Source organism: Cupressus sempervirens, chromosome 11 (assembly GCF_028749045.1).
Source record: "Cupressus sempervirens isolate cs-2001-9-10 chromosome 11, ASM2874904v1, whole genome shotgun sequence".
In the NCBI taxonomy this organism is placed as follows: domain Eukaryota; kingdom Viridiplantae; phylum Streptophyta; class Pinopsida; order Cupressales; family Cupressaceae; genus Cupressus; species Cupressus sempervirens.
This window is the reverse complement of record NC_143128.1, coordinates 571,879,132-571,900,489: the sequence shown is the minus strand read 5'-3', so window position 1 is coordinate 571,900,489 and position 21,358 is coordinate 571,879,132. Positions and strand designations below refer to the sequence as shown.

At 29.4% G+C, this 21,358-nt stretch overlaps 1 pseudogene; it reads right to left on the bottom strand.

The window, feature by feature from the left end:
- Window positions 1-20,043, bottom strand: part of LOC149530921 (histone-lysine N-methyltransferase CLF-like) — a 32,377-nt pseudogene extending 12,334 nt beyond the window's left edge.
- Window positions 20,044-21,358: the final 1,315 nt, after the last annotated feature.

Sequence of the window (21,358 nt, the reverse complement as noted above, 5' to 3'; positions counted from 1 at the left end):
AATCTATGCCTCAATTCATCAAAGTATTGGATCCTTCTTAGCATGATTTGGAGAGCTTTTTCCCTAACCTTATTTTGTATCTCAAAAAAAACAATTCTTTTTTTTTTGTCTCCTTAGGTCCATGTTGAACTTTTTAGTTGCTCATCTTCCTCATCAACCTTTACTATAATGTCCTACTAAGCAGACTTAGGCTCCAACATATCTTTCACATCTGTAAGCACTCGGGAATAATTTCCTAAAAATTCTAAAGGCATTTATTATACCTATCCAAATATCTTTCCTCATGATAAAAACCCTTGAATGAAGGGTCAATCCTCTTCATCTCTTCCTCAATTTCCATTATTTCTCTCCATTTCACAATTATATCTTTGCACACTACTGTTTCCAAATAATCAATGTTGACATCCACCTCCCATATTTGTTTTCTCAGGGGAAAATTGAATCCCCTCATCTATCTCAAGGCTATCTTGACAACATCACTAGGATAATGTGTCCTAGTAGGACTAGTTGGAAATGTAAACTCCCTAATGAATGAATCAAGCTCTTCAACTACAACTTTTCCTATATTAAAATGTGCTACCTTGAAATTTATACAAAAAAGGTCCCCTTTCAGATAGTGGGCCCTAAATATTCCCTATTCATCAAAATTAGTTTCCTAAAAAAGTCAATAGTTCCCAATCTTTAGGGATATATTTGGGCAGAAGATGAGTTGGTTGTGGGCATCCATAAACCCTTATTATAGAATAATTTTCAAATAGAAAAATTCTTACCCAATCATGTCTCAAGTTTCTATCCTCATCATAACACCTAGATGGTTTAATCAACTTCCTCACAACTCTTGGGACCATCTTAGCTACATCATCTAGCATGTTCAAAATAGGGTACACAAAATCATTGTAAAAAGAAAGAGAATTTACATAAGGGTAAACAATTTTCCATACTTGTGTTCAATGTTGAAAAGGTAGATTTTATCCCATCTCCTTTGTTTCTTCAATGAAACTTGGGTTTATATACCCCACATTCTTGTACAAGATCACATGTATCAACAATGAATACTAGTGAAACTTAAAATTCTTCAAGTCTCCCTATTGTGTAACAAAATTCTCATTATGAATAAAATTGATTATATGAGTGAAAAAATCATATCCAACATTAGTGTGTTGATCTTGTATATCCAATGCCATTATATGCAAAGAACTAGGAGCATTGATGGTCCCATCTAGTCCCATTAGTTTTTTCAAACCAAAGACAGTGTAATGGAAATATCTTCTCAAGTATTCAAGGGGAAATAAATCCCCTACATTCTTTGGAATTTCACCCCTCTCCTTCTTGGACATAGCGATATGTTTCCTCATGACCCTCTCAGTGAGACAACCCTTCCATATTTTGAATGTTTCTTAAAGTTTCTCTGACTCAATAATACTAGTCATGGGTCCTCCTAAATCAAAAACTTCTATAAAATTTTCCTTGTCCAATGTACACAATATACTTCTATCCTTATTATGAAATGCGTGGTTTACTATATTATATGTTTTGATCAAATCTTTTGGTAGGTCTACATAAAAAAAAAACCTCTTGTACAATTAGCTTACCCAAATTCCTATTCCAAGGATTTGAAATTGGAGGTTTGCACACCCTGTTGTTTTAGAAGAACTAGAATAATTCATTTCCATTTGTTTCTAGCACTATTGCATCTCTAAAAAAACTATATAGGTCCTTCAAGGTACGAAAATTTGTAGATTGTGCATTCAATTGATTTGTCAAGAAGCACACTCATTAATTTGCGAAAGGACTAGGCCTTTTTGTTTTTCCTTGAGAAACACTAACAATTGAACCTCTTCGACATTTACCTAAGCAATCAATTTTTCCTCTTCTTGCACCATTCTTTGCAATTTAAATATTTAGTCAAACTTTCTCTAATTCAAACATTTAAATAATTTCTTTTCACAATTATCTCTTCTACAATATCAACTTCATTGAGACTGGTGACTGATACTTCATTTCATAAACTCTTTAATGGCTTTTATGAGTTAAGAGCAGCATTAAATGCATTTAAGGCAACATGCATGAAATCTTTTGAATTTCCAAAAAAACACTTGCATTTACATTTTACAACATTTTTACTACCATTCATCATTTTGCCAACACCCATAAAATCACCCCTTTTCATAAAGTACCCACGCTTTTAAGAACAACGATGTAGCGGTGGTAAGTTTTCTTCCCTATCTCTACTTCTTGCTAATTATCAATAGCTTAATAGCTCAATTTGTGATAGTGCAAAGAATTAAAAGCCTTTGTGTTTTTTAGCATTGTGAGTCTTATATCATCATATTTTTCTAACCATTATGTTGCATGAAGACCTTATCTCAACCTCTTGACTCATATTTTCCATTCAACCTTTGGCTACACGAAACAATGACACTCATATTATTCTTTCATTGCTAGGTCACAACAATCATAAAAGATGGAAATCATTGATGTAGAGATCTATTGTTAATCTCTATTTTATAGTTGATAACCACATCCCATCTCTTTTCTTGTCTGCTTTTAGAATACCCAAAAAAGTAGTGAACACTATTACACTACCCTTTTTCGTTACTTCACAGCCCTTTTCTTACTTTGTGCCCTTGACCATGATATCTCCTTCACATTATATAACCTTCTCCTTACATCACATCTTTCAACTCAGATTGCAGTCTTAACTACATGAAGTTAGGAAACTAGTTAATCGCCCAATCTCCACTTAACATTAGCACTAAAATCTCAAACTCATGAAGGAGCATTATAGTTTACCTTATCTGTTGATCGCTGCTTCTCCACCTTCAAATTACTTATGTTATGATGCTTTTCCTAGATCATTCCATGTGGCATATTTGTGAACTTTCATAACCCTTGAGATCTAGTGTCAAGAAGTCTTTTGCAACATTGTTGGCCAAGATGATCCATCCTTACTAAGTGTGGAGACATTGTGAAAACCCTCTAGAGAATTGTGCCATACTATCATGACCTTAAAATAGTCAAGGATCACTAGACTAGAGACATAGAACCTAAGAAGGAATCATAACATCACAACTGAAAAAATAACGTTAACCTTCTTTAAATGCAAAAAAGTGCATATAAAAGATTGACCTAAGGGTTTCAAACATAGAAAGGAAAATAATAAAAAGCAAAGACATTCATGACAAAAGTAGGGCTTTTCTAGAAAAACCTCTGCAAAAAAGACATGTAAACCCTAATTTCACATATTTAACCTGAATTTTCACAATAAACTTTCAAAATTTTAGAATGGTGAAATAACAACCCATCAAAATATTACCTAGTGAAGTTCAAGATTGGGGGCTATCATTATGAGGTACTAAATGGAATCATACCCATGGATGTATGTCATATATTATTGTGTAGGCCATGGTAGTTTGAAATTCATGTTGTAAATGATGGTCATGTGAATACTTATTTCTTGAAAAAGGATAGATCTCAACATAAGATAAAGCATAGAGAGTGGCATTAGCTAAAGTCATTGAAGGACATAGAAGAAAAGGTATATAGTATTTCCAAAATAAGTTTTATTGATGGAGAATAGCCCTAGACGGTATGAGATATGAGTATATGTGTTCTATAATTCAAAAAATTGGTAAAGAAAAGTAAAAGATGTACCTAAAGACATAGTTGATTTTAGAATAAATTTTTGGATATTATATTTGATAATGTGTTTGAAGGACTATCACTAGAGTAAATAATATCAGTCATCAATTGTAATTGATTCTAGGAGCTATTTTTCTAAATAAGGTAATAAATAGGATGACACAGACAAAAATTAAATATTTGAACAAACAAGTGCACAAGCGTTTCCAAAATGGGTTGATTCAATAGAGTCAATGTACATATCTTATACCAATATTATTAACACTAAATTAGAATGGAGAATCAAGAATGTGTATAGATTCTAGGTCTATGATCAAAAAGATCGCATTCAAGTATAGGTTTCCATTACTATGATGGATGATATTATGGACTATGTGAGTGAAACTGTGTATTTCACAAAGATAGTTATGAAGAGTGGATATCATTAGGTTCAAATTAGAGAAGGAGATGAATGGAAGACTTCCTTCAAGACAAAATAAGGGTTTTGTAAGTGGTTATTCATTTCTTTTGGGTTAACCAATGCACCAAGAAATTTAAGGTAGCTCATGAATGAGGTACTAAAAGAGTTTCTAGGTAATTTTGTCATTGTCTACCTTGATACTATTTTCATCTTCAGGAAGGCATTAGAGAATTATTTAATGCATAATCCTAGGGGTTTTGATAAGTTGAGGGAAGAGAAAATGTTGATTAATTTTTTAGAAGGACAATTTTGTGAAGGAGTTAATGTATCTAGGATTTGTAGTTTTTATAGAAGGTCTAATTTGGACTTAGAGAAAGTGAAGGTTATCCTTGAATGGCCTGCTCTGTAATATCCACTCTTATAAAGGAATCTAATACAAAATCATAATGGAAAGTCTTATTTTTATAGATATGTGAATAATAGCTAATCACTTATTAGATAAGTAAGATATATTATGACAATTGAATAATAGTTTAAATAAATAATTACTAATTCTTTTATATTTTTACCAAATCAATATAATGATTATATTAGGCATACCCATTAAAGATTAGAACACAAATTTTAATATCTAACTAATTATAAAGGGATGTAGTTAATCATTATAATAATTGAATATATCATCAAACATTTTAATAATAATGAGGTCATAAAAAATAATATTATTATTATTTAACACAGGCAATTCAAACATCATGACTTTCCTCATAGATGGTTGGGAGAAATATATAAATGCATGCCTTACAATGAGTAAACCACCTAAATGGGCAACAAGAATATAGAGGGCAATCTAGTATTGCGTGGAGCATAAATACATTATACTTAAGTAGCACTGAAAGGGTGGTAATAGTACCATCAATTTAAAATAATCCTTTAAAGTATATCTACATGAGATGCAAATTATATCACAAGACATAACAAAAAAAAATATATATATTCTTAAACCGAAAAAAAAGAAGATGCACATTTTTCATATGTAGGAAATGGAAAAACAAGCCATATTAGATGAACTCTTTATTATGGGAGGGAATATTCCTTTATAATATTTATGTCATATGTGTGTGTGTGTGTGTGTGTGTGTGTGTGTGTGTGTGTGTGTGTTTGTGGTTAAAATGGATAAATGTAAGCAAATATATAAGGAGTCATAATAAAGGAAAATGTTCTACTATTAGTAAGTATCAAATTATAATAAGTATGAAATAATTTACATTATAAGTAAATGATTAATATATATGTAAAATTAAGTATGACATATATAATTATATAATTATATATAACTATATATATTAAAAAAAATTCAATTATAAAAAACTAAAATTATATAATTTCAAACATTAGAGAAGGAAATAGGATTTTTGCATAAAAAATAAATTGATCATATTCGAATTTGATAATACATTTAATGATCCCATAATACAAAAAGCTCTAATTGGTAATTTTTATGTCCTATATAAAGAGATCATTATAGTGGTATCAGAGCATGATCTTTCCATCCTGTAGTGTAGCAATTATAAACACTTTAATCAATAAAATATCAAACTATTGAATACATATTATAATAAAAGCTAGAAACATGATTACAAAAATGATGAATATACATTCATTCATGAATACAAATAATTTATTGTCAAGATGGGAGAGGAAAAGTAAATCCCCATGAGATAGGTAGATTCCAAGATAGGTAAGGACACAAGTTCCAATACCTTGATGAAATATTTCAAGATAGGTGAAGAAATGGTTTTGAATGCCTTCAGGAAAGAGTCCAAGATGGGTAAGAACATGTAGTCCCAATACCTTGAGGGTGCCTACTCATAGATGAGTATCTAGCGCCCTACAACAATGAAAATTTTCATACTCAAAAGAGATCATGTAAAAGGAAAAATATGAATAAGATAAATTGTGTAACTACTAATTTGGATACATTCTATTATTCCTCAAAGAAGCCATTAAATGAATCAACTACAACCAAAAGATATTGGGAGCTCTAAAAATCAATCGCAGATTATGAATTCTCTTGTCAAGATACAATTCATCATCAATCCCAAAGAAATCATCAATCATGCTTAATCTTACATTCACCAATCTCATTAGCATCTAATCTATCAAGGTTCTCGTAACATACATATGCACTTATCAATTTATTATCATTCAATTCTTATTTGGATCAAACTAAGTTAGAGTTGTGGATTGAATAAAATCTACTATATGAAATACAAATCATAATTGCTTGAGAATGAGAAATTTCAAGAGGATGGGATTGTAATATCCCCTCTTATAAAGGAATCTAATGAAAAATCATAATGGATAGTCTTATTTTTATAGATATATGTGAATAATAGCTAATCACTTATTAGATAAGTTAGATATCTTAAGATTGAATAATAGTTTAAATAATCAATTATTAATTTTTTTTTTACCAAATCAATATAATGATTATATTAGAGGGTATGTGCAAGATCATGGTGTGCCAAAATGTGGCAATCTAAAAAATCTATAGTTCTAAAATATCTCAAACCATTTCAAAATCTATTTGAACTTTTTTCCCACCCACCTCGATACTAAATGAAAACAATTAATATCTTTATCAGGTCTACTATATATTTTGATACCAAACCTATATGGTCAACTTTAAAAACATCCTTAAAATGTGCTTTTGGCCTGTTTTTATGTGATTTTTACTTCAAACATGTAGCTGACGACTTTTTTTTCCACCCAAATTTGATGAAATGAAAAGGGTTTCTTAAGAGTGTTCTTATATTTCCATAAATGTAAGGTTTGTTAAATTATGAGTTTCTTGAGTAATTAGTACTTATTTTCTAATGGACTTATGTATAAAGTGCTGACTAACACACTACTTGAAAAACAACTATAACTTTCAAATGGTACAACATTTTTAAAATCCAAAAGATGCATTACATTCTATGTTTCTTCTACTGTAAGGGAAATAAATGAAAAATTGAATTTTGCAGAGTTTTGAATTAGTTAAGGTTGTTAGACACGAGAGTTTTTTTTTTCCAAAAATACTAAATTTAAAAATTAATTATTGATTATTTATTTAGAGTAAAAATACCCAAAAATATGTGTCACATCCAAGCATGAGTCTACTACTTATATCTAGAATATTATTAAAAAATATCATCATTTGATTTTGATTAAGGTGGTCAGACATATGTCTACTTATTTTCGTTCTAAATTTTTTGTAATATTGCATTAAAATTCAAAATTTTGACCAATCAGTTTTTTTTTTTAGATAAGTCCTAGTAGTTTAGAAACTAGATTCAATTTTCTAGAGGTTCTTTTCTCTCAACTTTTTGATATAAAGTTAATAACAAGTAGAAAATTGCATGTCGACTTGACATAACCCTAATTTTCTAAATTTTTATTACCACTTAAGAGCATAGCTTGGTTGACCATGATCTTGCACATACCCTAGACATACCCATTAAATATTAGAAAACAAATTTAATATCTTACTAATTATAAAAGGCATGTAGTTAATCATTATAATAATGAAATATATCATCAAAAATTTAATAATAACAAGGTTATCAAAAATAATAATAATATTGTTTGTCACTACGCAATTCAAATGTCATGACTTTCCTCATAGATGATTGAGAGAAATATATAAATGCATGCCTTACAATGAGTAGACCACCTGAACAGGTGAAAAGAATATAGACGGAAATCCACTATTACGTGGAGAATAAAAACATTATACTTAAGTAACACTGAAAAGGTGGTAATAGTACCATCAATTTACAATAATCTTTTAAAGTGCATCCATGTGGGATCCAGATTATATCGGAAGACATAAAGGACAAAAATAAATACATTCTTAAACCAAAAAAAAAAATGCATATTAAATAAAGCCTTTATTATGGGAGAGAATATTCCTTTATAATATTTATGTCTCATATATATATATATATATATATATATATATAAAGGTAAGAAAATATATAAGGAGTCATAATAAAGGAAAATGTTCTAATATTAGTAACAATTTTTAATAAATATGAAAAATGATTAATAAATATGTAAAATTAAGTATGAAAAAAAAATTTATATATATATATATATATATAGACTTATAAAAAATTAAAAATAAATTATTTCAAACATTAGAGAAGGAAATAGGATTTTTGCATAAAAAAATCAATTGATTGGATTCAAGTTCAATAATATATTTAATGATCTTATACTACAAATAACTCTATTTGGAAATTTGTATGTCTTATATGAAGGGATCATTACATGCTCAAAGAAGTGCTACTAACATAAGATCTTTTAAATTAGAATCAAAGAAGGTGAAGGCTATTGTTGAATGATCTTCTCCAAGGAGTGTTACTGAGTCAAGTTCTTTTCATGATTTATATAGGTTTTAGCAGTGTTTGTAAACCCTTGACTAAAATAATCAGAGGGGATAGGAAAGAGTTTAAGTGGAATACATGAGCAAATAAATTTTTAATTTATTTAAATGGAAAGTGATAGAACATCCTATTTTAATGCTTCTATATTTTGATAAGATTTTTCTTTAAGTACATTATGATGCTAGTGGTATTGAAATAGGATCTATTTTTATCTAAGAAGGTATAGATGTAGCCTATTTCAATGAGAACTTAAACGATGTCAAGCAAAACAAATATTTTTGAGATCAAGAATTTTATGCTATAGTTTAGGCATTAAAAAAGTGGAAACACTATCTTCTTCCTAAGAAGTTTATTTTGTATAGTAATTTTCAAGTTTCCTAATATTTGAATAGTTAAGGAAATTTGAATCAAAGAAATTTGAAATGGGTTGAGATTAAATTATAGAGTTACACATTTGTTTTGAAACGCAGAAGTAGGAAGTCTAACAACATTGCAGATGCTCTTATTAGAAAATAAATTTTCCTAACAAATATGTAGATTGAGGTGTTTAGGTTCGAAGAATTCAAGAATTTGTATCTAATTTATCCTAATTTTAGTAAAGCTTGGAAAGATTGTACAAAACCTATTACTCTATATAGAACCAAGTGGTTGGATTTCATCATTCAAGATAGTATATTATTCAAAAGAAGTTAGTTATGCATTCCAAAAAGTTCTATGAGGGAGAATCTCATGAAGGAGAAGCATAATGGAGGATTGATTGGAAATTTTGGTCAAGATAAAACCATTTCTCTAGTTAATGAGAATTATTACTTGATATAGTTAGAACAAAATGTCAAGAATTTTTCAAAATCTTGTAGAGTATGTTAGCTAAAAGAGGAACAAAGAATAATATAGGATTGTATAAACCATTACATTTACCAGAGAATTCATGGGAGGATGTTTTCATGTACTTTGTTCTTGGTTTTCCAAGGACTCAACAAGGGAATGATTTAATTTTTTTGGTGTTTTATATGTTCTCAAAGATGTCACATTTCATTCCCTATAAGAAGATTAGTGATGTTATTCATGTAGAAAAAATATTTTCAGAGAAGTGGTGACACTACAAGGTCCACCAAAAAGCATAGTTTTAGATTGAGATACTAAGTTTGTTGAGTATTTATAGTGCATATTATGGAAGAAGTTGAAGATAGATTTGAAGTTAGACTCATCCTATTATCCATGAAATAATGGACATATAGCTATTGTGTATAGGAGTTTGGAAATTTTTTTGAGATGTTTGGTTGGAGATAAGATGATAGGATGGGATTTTTTTTTACCACAAGCATAATTTACATACAATAAGTTTTTCAATAGAAGAACTAGTAAATTACCATTCTACATAGTGTATTGGAGTAGTCCAATAAATGATTCTAAATTAAGGAAGTTGGATAAAGGGGAGATAAGTAGTGTTGAAGGTGAGGATTTTGCTGAACACCTAAAGAACATCCATGAGGAGGTGATGAAGCACATTACAAAGATGAAGATGTAGTACAAGAGTAAGGTGGATAAAAAAAGGAGGCATAAGGATTTCTAGGTTAGAGATGAAATCATGGTTCATTTGAGGATATTGAGGATATTTTGGATAATCTTGTTGGCTGAAGCACATAAAACATGTCATAGGAAGAATATCTAGTCAAATGGAAAGGATAACCAATAGAAGATTCATCATGGATGATAAAGAAGGATGTTAACTATCTTGGTTTTCCTTTGAAAAATTAAACATGGTAGGGTCACTACTCAAATTACTTAAATGTTTAATTTAGGAGCATCTTGGGTATAAGGGTAATCTTGCATCACCCAGGAATATTTTTGTTTCTATCTTTCAATAAGGGTATTTCAATGTAGAGTTTCTATTTATGGAAACTTCCTATTTCTATTAAGTTAGCCATTCAAGCTCTAAATGTTATAATTTCATAGATGGAGGTTCATCTTAGATATATTAGCCTTTCATTGGAGCTTAACTATCATATCATATGTATCAAAGTTATCACATAATTTTATTATAAATTTTTGGGACCAAACTTTGAGCTCAATTTTGAAGGCTTTAGATTCTCTAAAAAGGTGTCAAACCTTGATTGACTAGAATTTACACAAGTCATGCATTGTAGACTAGAAGTTGAAATTTCCAAAAAGTAGTTATAATAGCCAATCAAAGCTATGGTTAAAGATTTATGGCTATGGCAAGTTGGGCTACCTAAATTCATTATTTGTAATTATTTTAAGCTAACTATAATACAATAAATTTACTAATTTTAGGGTTAGTCAATCTCAAGGGTTAGTGCTACTCCCTAGAACCTTATTGAGTGGTGGAAAATTACCTATATAAGGAAGGAATATATTGTTGTCTAGGGAAGTTCTCGGTGGTAATTCACAACTTTGTCTTGCAATATATTTTTAATGAGGGCACCTATATGGGCTTGAAAATCTACAATTCCATATGTTTGGAGATAATAAGGAGATAATTTTCAATTGTGACAAAATATTGTTATTTCTCTATTTCTATTAGGTGTTTGTGGCATTAAGGGGAACAACCTTCGTCAATTTCACCTATTTAAAACATGAAAAGTGGGACCGATTTTTCAACATGTCATATTTGTGTGGCTACATCAAGAGAGAGAATCATGGGAAAATATTTCTTGAATTAGAAAACATTGACTACACATGAAATGGAGAACCACTATAAACCCCATCTTAGTGAATAGTTGAAAAATAGTGCAACCAACCTGTTCATCATATGATTAGTAAAATTATAAAGACTTGAATATGATTCCTTTGCAAAATTATGTTGTATATCAAAAGGTACACATCATCCAAATCAAAGGGGAATAAGGACCTTTGAAACCTTGTCATTTGTAAAAATAGAGTGATGTACACAAACACAAACACATGTGTGTGCATGCACACGTGCATGTGCGTGCGTACACACACAAAAAAACACATTGTATTAATGCGCTTTGATCTAGTTAATCATTTTTAATTTTTTTACCATAGAGATAATTTTTATATCATTTCTTGTTGTTCTTGTATGCATAATATGATCTTTGAAACCTATGGCTTTGATACCAAATTTTGCATGTTTTTTGCATATTTACACTTATAAAGATTCTTGTTAGATAGAGTGTATTGTGTGGATCCCCCTTAAGCTTAACCCAATTTGCATGCATTGACCTTCGCATCCTTTGCACACATGGTAATGTAATGGACCAAGTGTGTTCTTTTCTCTTCTATTTTTCTTTTATTTAAGGTTTGGATTTTACCACATAAGGTTTGTATCCTAAATAGTCACCTAATTAGGTACAATTACTCCTAACGTAATTCTTAGACGATTGTTTTTTTCTAGATAGACCACTACCCACATTATGTTTAGATCACTTGCATGAGTTGCATGCCTACAAGTATCTTCTTCCCCTCATTAAAATCTTTCATTCATACCATGTCTACCTTTGAGGGAAGGCATATTGGAGCTAAAGGAACTAAATTTTTGCTAAGGTTTTTCTACAAGCATGCGATATTATGAGAAAAATTGGTGCACAACCATGTAGTGCAAATTCTTTCTTTTTTTTAAAAAACTTTTCTCATTGTAATAATGAAGAGAAAAATTATACAATCTTAGAGGTCACTCTTTATACAAAAAATAGATGCACCATATGTAGAGCTTCCTAATTGTCCATATTTTTAAATAATCCTCTTGGCGATTGATAAACTTTTCAAGCATTCCTAGTGGGACCCAAATTTAATTTAACCACAATTTAGTGATGTCTTCAAAAAATTATCTTCTAAAGAAGTCCCTATAAAGAACCATGTGTTATGGCATAATGAAATATTATGCATAAATATTTGAGCCTCTTTTCAATCACAAGAACTAAGAGGATTTTCATTACTCCATTGTCGTACCATTCAACTAGAGTGTGAAGCTTCACCATGGCTCATGATGTCCCCTTTACTTACACATAATATTGATCTCATGGTGACAATGTGGGAGAGATCTTGTGAGATATCCAAAATAAAATATGGAGATCAAAATAAAGAAGAATTGTTATGGTCCCTCAAATCTAGGCTATGACAACATCGAAGATGTGCATCTACCAATAGAGATGAGTTGGCTAGTTTTCACCTAGGATATCACACCCCTACTTTCAAAGAAATAATCTATAGACCTAGCTATAGAATATTTATGCGACCATTATCCTCCTTACCAAAATACTCTTCTTATATGAAGGCACTCAACTCTTTTGGAATAAAGAGAACCCTAAGGAAGAATGAGTTGTAATTTGTTGCATCACTTAGGCACTAAAAATATCATCTATTGTTTGGAAAAATGTGGAAATGGTCAGTTAGGTTTCTTTGGGACCTATGGAAGATGAATGAGGGGGTAGTAGTGTCTAGCTTGGAGATGAGCTCAAGCTTTTATGTACATCATTATTTCCTAGGTCACGCTTAGAAAAGGAACTATAACAAGATACTTGAAGATGTCACCTTTTATCCTCAATAACATAGTAAACAAGGCCTCAACATAGAGTCCTATTTGAGAATATAAAGTATTGAGATAAGGAAACCCATTAAGTAACCAAAAAAAAAAAAAGATCACCAGACGAACCTACTTATGTCCACATAAAGGCACGAGGTTCTAGTACCCCAATGAACTATTTTCTCTCTCAAACTCTAGGAGACATCGCACCATGTTCATTTGTAAATAATGTTCTAAAATAAAAATCAAAATTAAAAAAACCCTTATTTGTCACAAAACTATCCCAAAGTGTAATTTAAGGTTGTACCAAGCACAAAAAATTAGGAAAGAAGGCAAGATATTTTTGTAACCTAGATAATATATTACTATAACAATTTTGATTGGCTAATTCGATTAGGTTAAGTGTTTTCTTTCCCAATTGTTCTAGAACCTCCTTTAAGAAAGTCATGTGTATAGTTGAGCACCTTAAAGATATCATGAATATTTGTTTTTGAACGGATAGTATCATCATGATACCTAGTCCAACAACCTATGAAATTGTCTCATTACCTTGAGAAGATAAACCATACAAATTCTTGGAGCAATCGTACCACTGCATTGATCATTTGGTTCAAGTGTTTTTGAAATAATGTGTGTTATATATATAGGAGAGTTTCTTCCTTACTACATTTTCTTTGAATAATGAAAAAAAAAAAATTTTATTTATGCTCATGAACAATAGAAATTCATAGATGGGAAATAGGTTTCCAAAAGTGTTCACATAAGGTAATTAAACTAAAGAAAATGAAAACACATAGAACACAAGGTAAATATACCATATATAACTATTTTATAGATTTTATATCAAATAAAAATAAGTTTTGAGGGGACCCACAAACATCTACAATGCAAGTTATTGGAGGGATTTGAAACCCACAAGTAAACACATTTAGGAAAAGGCACAAAATGAAATTAAACAAAGACATGGAAGGAAAAAAAATAAGAAAAAGGGAAGAAAACTAGAAATACTTCTGCACCAATACAACAAGCTACATGACAAATTAAACTATGAGAATTTGGAATACAACCCAACATTACCAAACCTAAAAAGGAAATACAACATGTACAAAGATCCAACTACTCATACTATAAAGGTAACGTACATTTTTAAATTATCATTATATTCTTTCCAAACAGAATAAAATAAGAATTTATTTTCTTCTCACATTGATTTCTCAACAAGCTAGTCATCTAGAGGTAGAGTCTCAGAAAAGTAGTTCTTTACATCCTATTCATCCTCCAAGAAATAGAGGTCTTTCGTACAGGTTGTATTTCCTTTTTAGGTTTGGTAATGTTGGGTTGCATTCCAAATTCTCATAGTATAAGGTAACGTACATTTTTAAATTATCATTATATTCTTTCCAAAATGAATAAAATGAGAATTTATTTTCTTCTCACATTGATTTCTCAACAAGCTAGTCGTTTCGAGGCAGAGTCTAAGAAAAGTAGTTCTCTACATCCTATTCATCCTCCAAGAAATAGAGGTCTTAACCACCATCACACCAAACTCCCTCAAAGATTATATAGTGCAATTTTTTTTGTCTTTTAGAAATCATATAAAATAAAACATTTATCAAATATTATTATTTATATTAATTTTCCTTAATAGTTTAAAAAATAACCATTTACACATTCTCCTATTGATTCATGCAAGTGAAAATGTGTAGGACATATATGAAAAGAAAATCTTTTTTAAAAAAATGGTGTAAGGACAAATGACATTGTTGACTTTAAAATTATATATACCAAACTTTCAACTTCACATTAATGAATTATTTTTCTCTTTAGTGACTTATTAAGCTACTAGAACAATAATTTAAATTTGTACTTTAAAGTATTGTCAAAGAAGTAAAAAATTGAAATAAATTCTAGTAGATTCACCTAATTCAAAGAAAATAGTAAAATAATAGAATTAGTGTCAACAAATATTTATTGTAGGGTATGCCAACTTTGACTTTGTATTTGTGGAAAACGATACACATGTTGTACCAATTTTATTAACTAGTACTTATACTGAAAGATGATGTAATGATTACATCAATTTATAATTTATATGATTATAAATTTGACTAAATATTTTTGATAACTTTATATGAATTATAATGAAAGATTAAATCAACATAAGAAATCATAGACAAGACTACGTATATGATATTTTATACATCAAAAAATATAATTCTATAGAACATTATAATTACATTTTTTAAAGAAAAAACACAAACAAATTTTCTTGTATAATATTTTATACAATATCAAAAATTTATAAAGTAAAATATCATAAATAAAACTTTTTACAAATCAATTTAATACAAATGATTATTTAGAAAAATAGAATAACTTTAAATCACCTCTTCATCTTTACATGGTCTATGCAATCAAACCACACATATATATTCTTCAATTCATATTTATTTTACGAGAATCACCAATGATAAAATACGTAGCATTTGAATTTTAAAATTATGAAACCATTTTTATTATCTAATGGCTTTTTCATCATTCCAAAACTTTTCTAATCAAAACTTGTAGACTCTAAAGTCTTTAGCTTGCATTTCTTCTGATTCTCGTATTATTATTCCTGATAGTGGGAATGGATTATTATTGGTCCACACTGTGATAGAATGCAAGACTTTTCTAATCCATGGAAATATTGGATGAAAATTGAAGACTTTTATAAGTTTCATATTTCTATGTCATTCCTTCACAGCTAATCTCTTCACAAAATGTACCAAAGAAAAAATAAAGCCAAACATTAATTGTAAAAAATTTCCACAATTCATGTTATTCAATATTTATGCTTCTAGGTAAGATTGTGTGTAATTTTATTAGTATCAACATTTTAGATCATAGTCAATGATCCATCATCAGGATGAGAGCTAAGAAAAAAAAAAATTTAGTTCTCTCATCTTGGTGATGGATCATTGAGTTTTTTTTCTTAGCTCTCTCATCCTAGTGATGGATCATTGAGTATGATTTGAAATGTTAATGCTGATAAAATTATACACAATCTCACCCAGAAGCATAAATATTGAAAAGTCAAACATGTTTTTTGTTTAGATTCATGAAACTGCAGTGATTTTTTGTCAAACTTTTTGTTATTTTTTATCACAAAATATGCAGATCATGAAGATCAATTGGTGAATTTTTTTATTTAAAAAGTTGTCAATGGTACATTTTGTAGGGAGGATAGCCATGTCCAAAAAAATTGTTTGGTTACCTAAGTGTAGACCTAGAATTTAACGATCACCCCTACCTATCATCTTGTTTCTTTATGAAGGTTTGGTCATATTAATGCCTTTGATTATACATTTTGAGATAACAATTGCTTGTCAAAAATCAACAAAACATATGTATAAATTAGTAATATTTTAAAAAAATTATATCTTAAAGTTTTTAAATTCATATGTTCTAAAAATTAATATAATATTCTAAAAAGTAATTAAAAATCAAAAATATATGCAACCTAAGAAAGTTTCTAAGTTTATATTTTGCATACTAATACTTCAAATTGGTAAAGAAAATTTATATAGTATATTATAAAAATATTATCTATTATGAACTTTCATGGTTTAAACTTATAAACTCAAGTATCATATTGATGATTTTATAAAAAATTAACATGTCAATTGATACAGTTCTAAAAAAAAATAGCCTATCATATATAGCTCAAAAGTTGAAAAATAGCCAATACAACCATCACATTTAAGGCCTGCTTGAGAGCATCCGACTAAAAATATCTAGTCAATTAAGAGAAGTGTTATGTTTTCAATAAAATGTTTGAATGAAAATAATCTGGCCAACAAAAGAGAAAACTATGCAAATAAAAGTTGGCAATATCAAAATACTTATAGACGACATTTTTTAGTAGATTCCCATACATGTATGTATTTTATTTGATGTTCTCTATAAGGGACCTCTAATCACTTAATCAATTTTAATGAATAGCCATGGTAACATTTCATAGCTGCAACTTAGATATTGATAATAACTATCTAATTCAACAAAATCTATTGTGCTTTCGAGTTTTTGAATTTTGCTCAACAATGCATTTTGTCTTGACCTTAGTCACATCCCAATAAATGAAAGCATTGGATAAGCTCTAAAAAAATGCATCAAAGACAAAAAAAAATTAGAAAAACATTTTTTTTCCTAGATTTATAAAAACACAATGATGTTCTCTCAAAATTTTTATTGTTTTCAATCACAAAATATGTAGATCATGAAGAATAAATGCTGAAAATTTTAGAAAAATTTGTTGTGTTTTTGGATTTTTGAATTATGGTGAACAATACATATTGTCTTGAGCTTGGTCTTGTCCCAATACATGGAGGCATTGGCTAAGCTCCAGAAAAAATGCATCAAAGACAAAAAGTAGTAAAATTCTTTTCTTTTATTGATTCACATATCTACTACTCATATTTTCTTAGTGCCAAGTCTATCACCATACTCCAAACATGATTTATGCACCCTCCATCTTGTTTCTATCAACCCTTTTTATTAGGGGAAAAAGGAGTTGCACAAGGAAATCAAAATTTCAAATTTAAGGCAATTTGAAAGATGTAGAAGAGGGTCTAGCGGTGAAATTCACATGTTTCTATCAAGTCACTTGTTGAACAACACATTCTGCTCAAGGACAAAAAGATAGAGAAGTTTTATGGTGAACTTATTCCTTTCACTTCTATGGAATTAGCATGGATGGTCACTAGAGCTTCCTATTTTGTTTATGAATTTCTTCTTAATTATATAAAAGTTAGCAATAATAATCAAGATATATGAGATATGCAATTATCTCAGTTAGAGTATGTTTAGAGTTTTTATGACAAGCAAGTGAGTTCATTTAAGTGGAAGTACAATGTAGTCTTTGATGTCAATATTAAAAATCCCATGAGAGAAAGATTAATGATTGATATAGTTTTATTTGAAAATTAGATACCTCTTTGGATTTTAAAAGATATTCTTAAATTCAAGATGGATTATGTTGGAGTTATGAAACAAAAGGTGGAAAACTTAATGAATATGCTTCTATGGAGTGCTGCTATAAATGATAATTTTATGTGGAAAGCAAGAGTTTCTTACAAAATGTATTGTAGGAGACATATTCTTGAAGTAATATGCCACTCCATGGTGAGCAATGATCATTACCCCTACATCAATGGTGAATAGCTAGACCTATGACCTTCATCCCAAAATCACAGATAGACCTACTATGTGAAATGGGTTAATTTGATGAAAGCTATTTGTGGCCATTTCTATTCCTCAACAAATAAGATGCCCTACAATACTGTATATTTGAAGCTTCCAACAACACCAAAATTGATGTGTGGAGGAGTGAAGATTTAGGTAGTGTTGTGTTAAGATATAGAAAGGGAAGTCAAGAAATATCCAACAAGATTGTTCAATTATTCTTTAGTCATTTGATGGGTATGGTTTTATGAGGGAAAATCATTTTAGTATTTTCCAAATCTTCTAGGACTCTCAAGGTGCATCAAATGGTTTAGCCATCATTTGGAATGTGACTAAGTTGTCAATTACTATTCTAAACTCTTCTTGTAACTCTATTATTACTACATTCCATGATGCTTCCTCTAGTTGGTCCTAAAATATAGTCAATATTTATGCCCCAAATAATAGAGGTAAAAAAAAATTTCTTTAGGAATCACTCTCTCTAATCTTATTAATAACAAAAGTTCTAAGTGGATGGTTTTCGATGACTTTAACTCTCCCCTTTATCCTTCTAAGAAGATAGGGGGTGTTGAAGGCTTCTCTAATAGTATGGCAGACCTAGGGAATTTTTTCTTGAACTCTAGTCTTATTGACCTTGATCTCTTAATCACCCAAAAATGGTCATCTAGACTATAAGCCCCCTTTCTAACATTTTTGCCTAATATCACTTATTCTTGATAAAATCCTCATTTTATAATTTATTTGATTACAACCAATGGTTTGAACACTTTATCCTTGGTCCTTATTTAATTAAAAGGAACTTTCTCCCCTTTAATTAAATAAAAGTCCCCACTTCTTTTCATGCTCAAAATAAGTAAGGCAAAAACACATGCAACAATTTTTTTTTATTTCTAAGTAAATAAATCTTCTAAGTTGATATGTTTGTGTTCAAAAGTGAAATAAGTTCACTAAAATACCTCTTATGTTTAAAATAACGAGTAAGAATAAATCATTAAATTTAATTTCTCGTTATTAAATCGATATCGACATTTGTTTCGTTGTTACATTACTTTTACAACATTATACTTAAAATTATTGAATAATATTTTCAATGAATATGGTCTGATTAATTTGAAAAAAAAAATTTTAATCAAGAACTAATTAAAGTAAATGTCGCATCTAACATACTAATAAATTTTTTTTTTTAAAAACTTTATTCAAATCACATTTTCATTTAAATATATAAATACACTTTTCTTTTTGAAATTAAACATACCAAATAAAATAACAATATAATTTAAACTTATCTTTGATTAAATGATAAAATCAAAACAAATTAACATTATCTTATTAGTCTAACATATACTAATAGACTTGTTTTAAACTTAACAAACTATCTAGTTAAAAACTTTATTTAATAAAGTCTAAATTTAACAATTGCAACCAACTAGTCTATCAATACTAACTTAATAAAATGAAACAATAGCTAACACTAAATATACCTAAAACATGAATATACAATTAAATCTACTACTTAATTTAAAATTACTTTCTAACTTAATCTAAAATATACAACATTTTTAATTTAAACTACACTAATGTTTTAAACTAAACTATCTTTAATACTAATCTAACATTAAACCTAAACAACTTTTAACCAACTAAATAACACAATTTAAGAAAGTATTAATATAATATAAATCGACCTACAAAACACTAATCTACTAACTAAAAATAAACCTAAACTAACCTATAACCTAACTTACCCACTTGCTAACTTTAGCCACATGGCTCCCCACCTCCTGCACGCTAACAAACATACCATGATAGGTGTGTTTCCCACCCACCTTTATGCACATACAGGCCCAAGTGGGCAGGCAACATCTATACAGCCACGAAAATGCACTTCCTTACGAAGGAGAGGACTTAGAATTTTTTTTGAAAAGTTAGAAAAAACAATGTAAATGGAGTGCATTTTTGTGGCTATATAGCCATGGGCCAAGTCGGCACTCCAAAATATGTTGGAAGTTCTGATTTTTTTAAAAAGGAAACTCTGTTACCAACCTTGGCATTAATACCAACTTGGAACCTTGCCCCCATTAAAGCGCAGGTACCACAGACACAAGCGAAAATTGGGACATGTGATTTCCAAAACACATACAAATGTTTGCAGGCAACACCAAAATGTGAGGAAAGATGTCGAGTTTACAAACCTGAGTCAAATCAAGGGTTGAAAAATGGGTTTCAAGGTATTAATACTTTGACTTATGTTTCTGTTTTTAGAAAAATAAATCCCCAACTACCCATGATGCCCAAGGAAAAGGTGGAGGAAAGGATATTAATATCCAAATCACCTTTTCCAACTTCCCATGCGCTATAATCATGGGATAAGTGTAAGAGGGTAGTGATTGTTAAAAGTTAAATAGGAGGGATTGGTAGGATATTTAGGATATGAATAGCAATTCTTATATATATATATATGTATATTTTTGAATTAAAAAATATAAAGTAAGGTACTCAAGAAGAATTATTTTTGTTTTCATACAAAATCCAGAGACATTTTGCTCTAGGATGTATGTATATGTATATTTTTAAAGTCTTTATTTTGACTAAGTGTTATATTTTATTTTTTTTTGCAAATATTTTCTAAATATGGATTTTTCTTCCGAGTAATGTATTTTGGGGGGGGGGGGGGGGTGGTTTGTGAATGGGTTTAAAAAAATAGAATCCAATAGTTTACTATCATAATAATGTAAGAGCAATTTTATCTCATATTAAGCACGAAAACAAATCAAGTTCCCAACATAACATACTTTTTGCCTTAACATAATTGAACTTGAAGCTTGCATAATTGAACATCATCATTTCATCTTATTTTAGATACACATACTTATAACTGAAAATACTAAAATTCTCATAAGAAATGAAATTATTCAATCATTATTTTATTGACCACTTAATTCAAAGGTTCTGTCCGGAAAGAACTAGGAAGAAAACTCGACATTGTTGCCACTACAACAAAAGTTTAAATACATTTTACATAGGATTTCAATCCCAAACATAACTGAATTTCAACAACCAAATTAAATCTCCTTCATAGCCCTTAACAAGGGACCCATTTCATTTTCAACAGTACATCACCGAGATCATGGAGAGAATGAAAACTGACCAAGT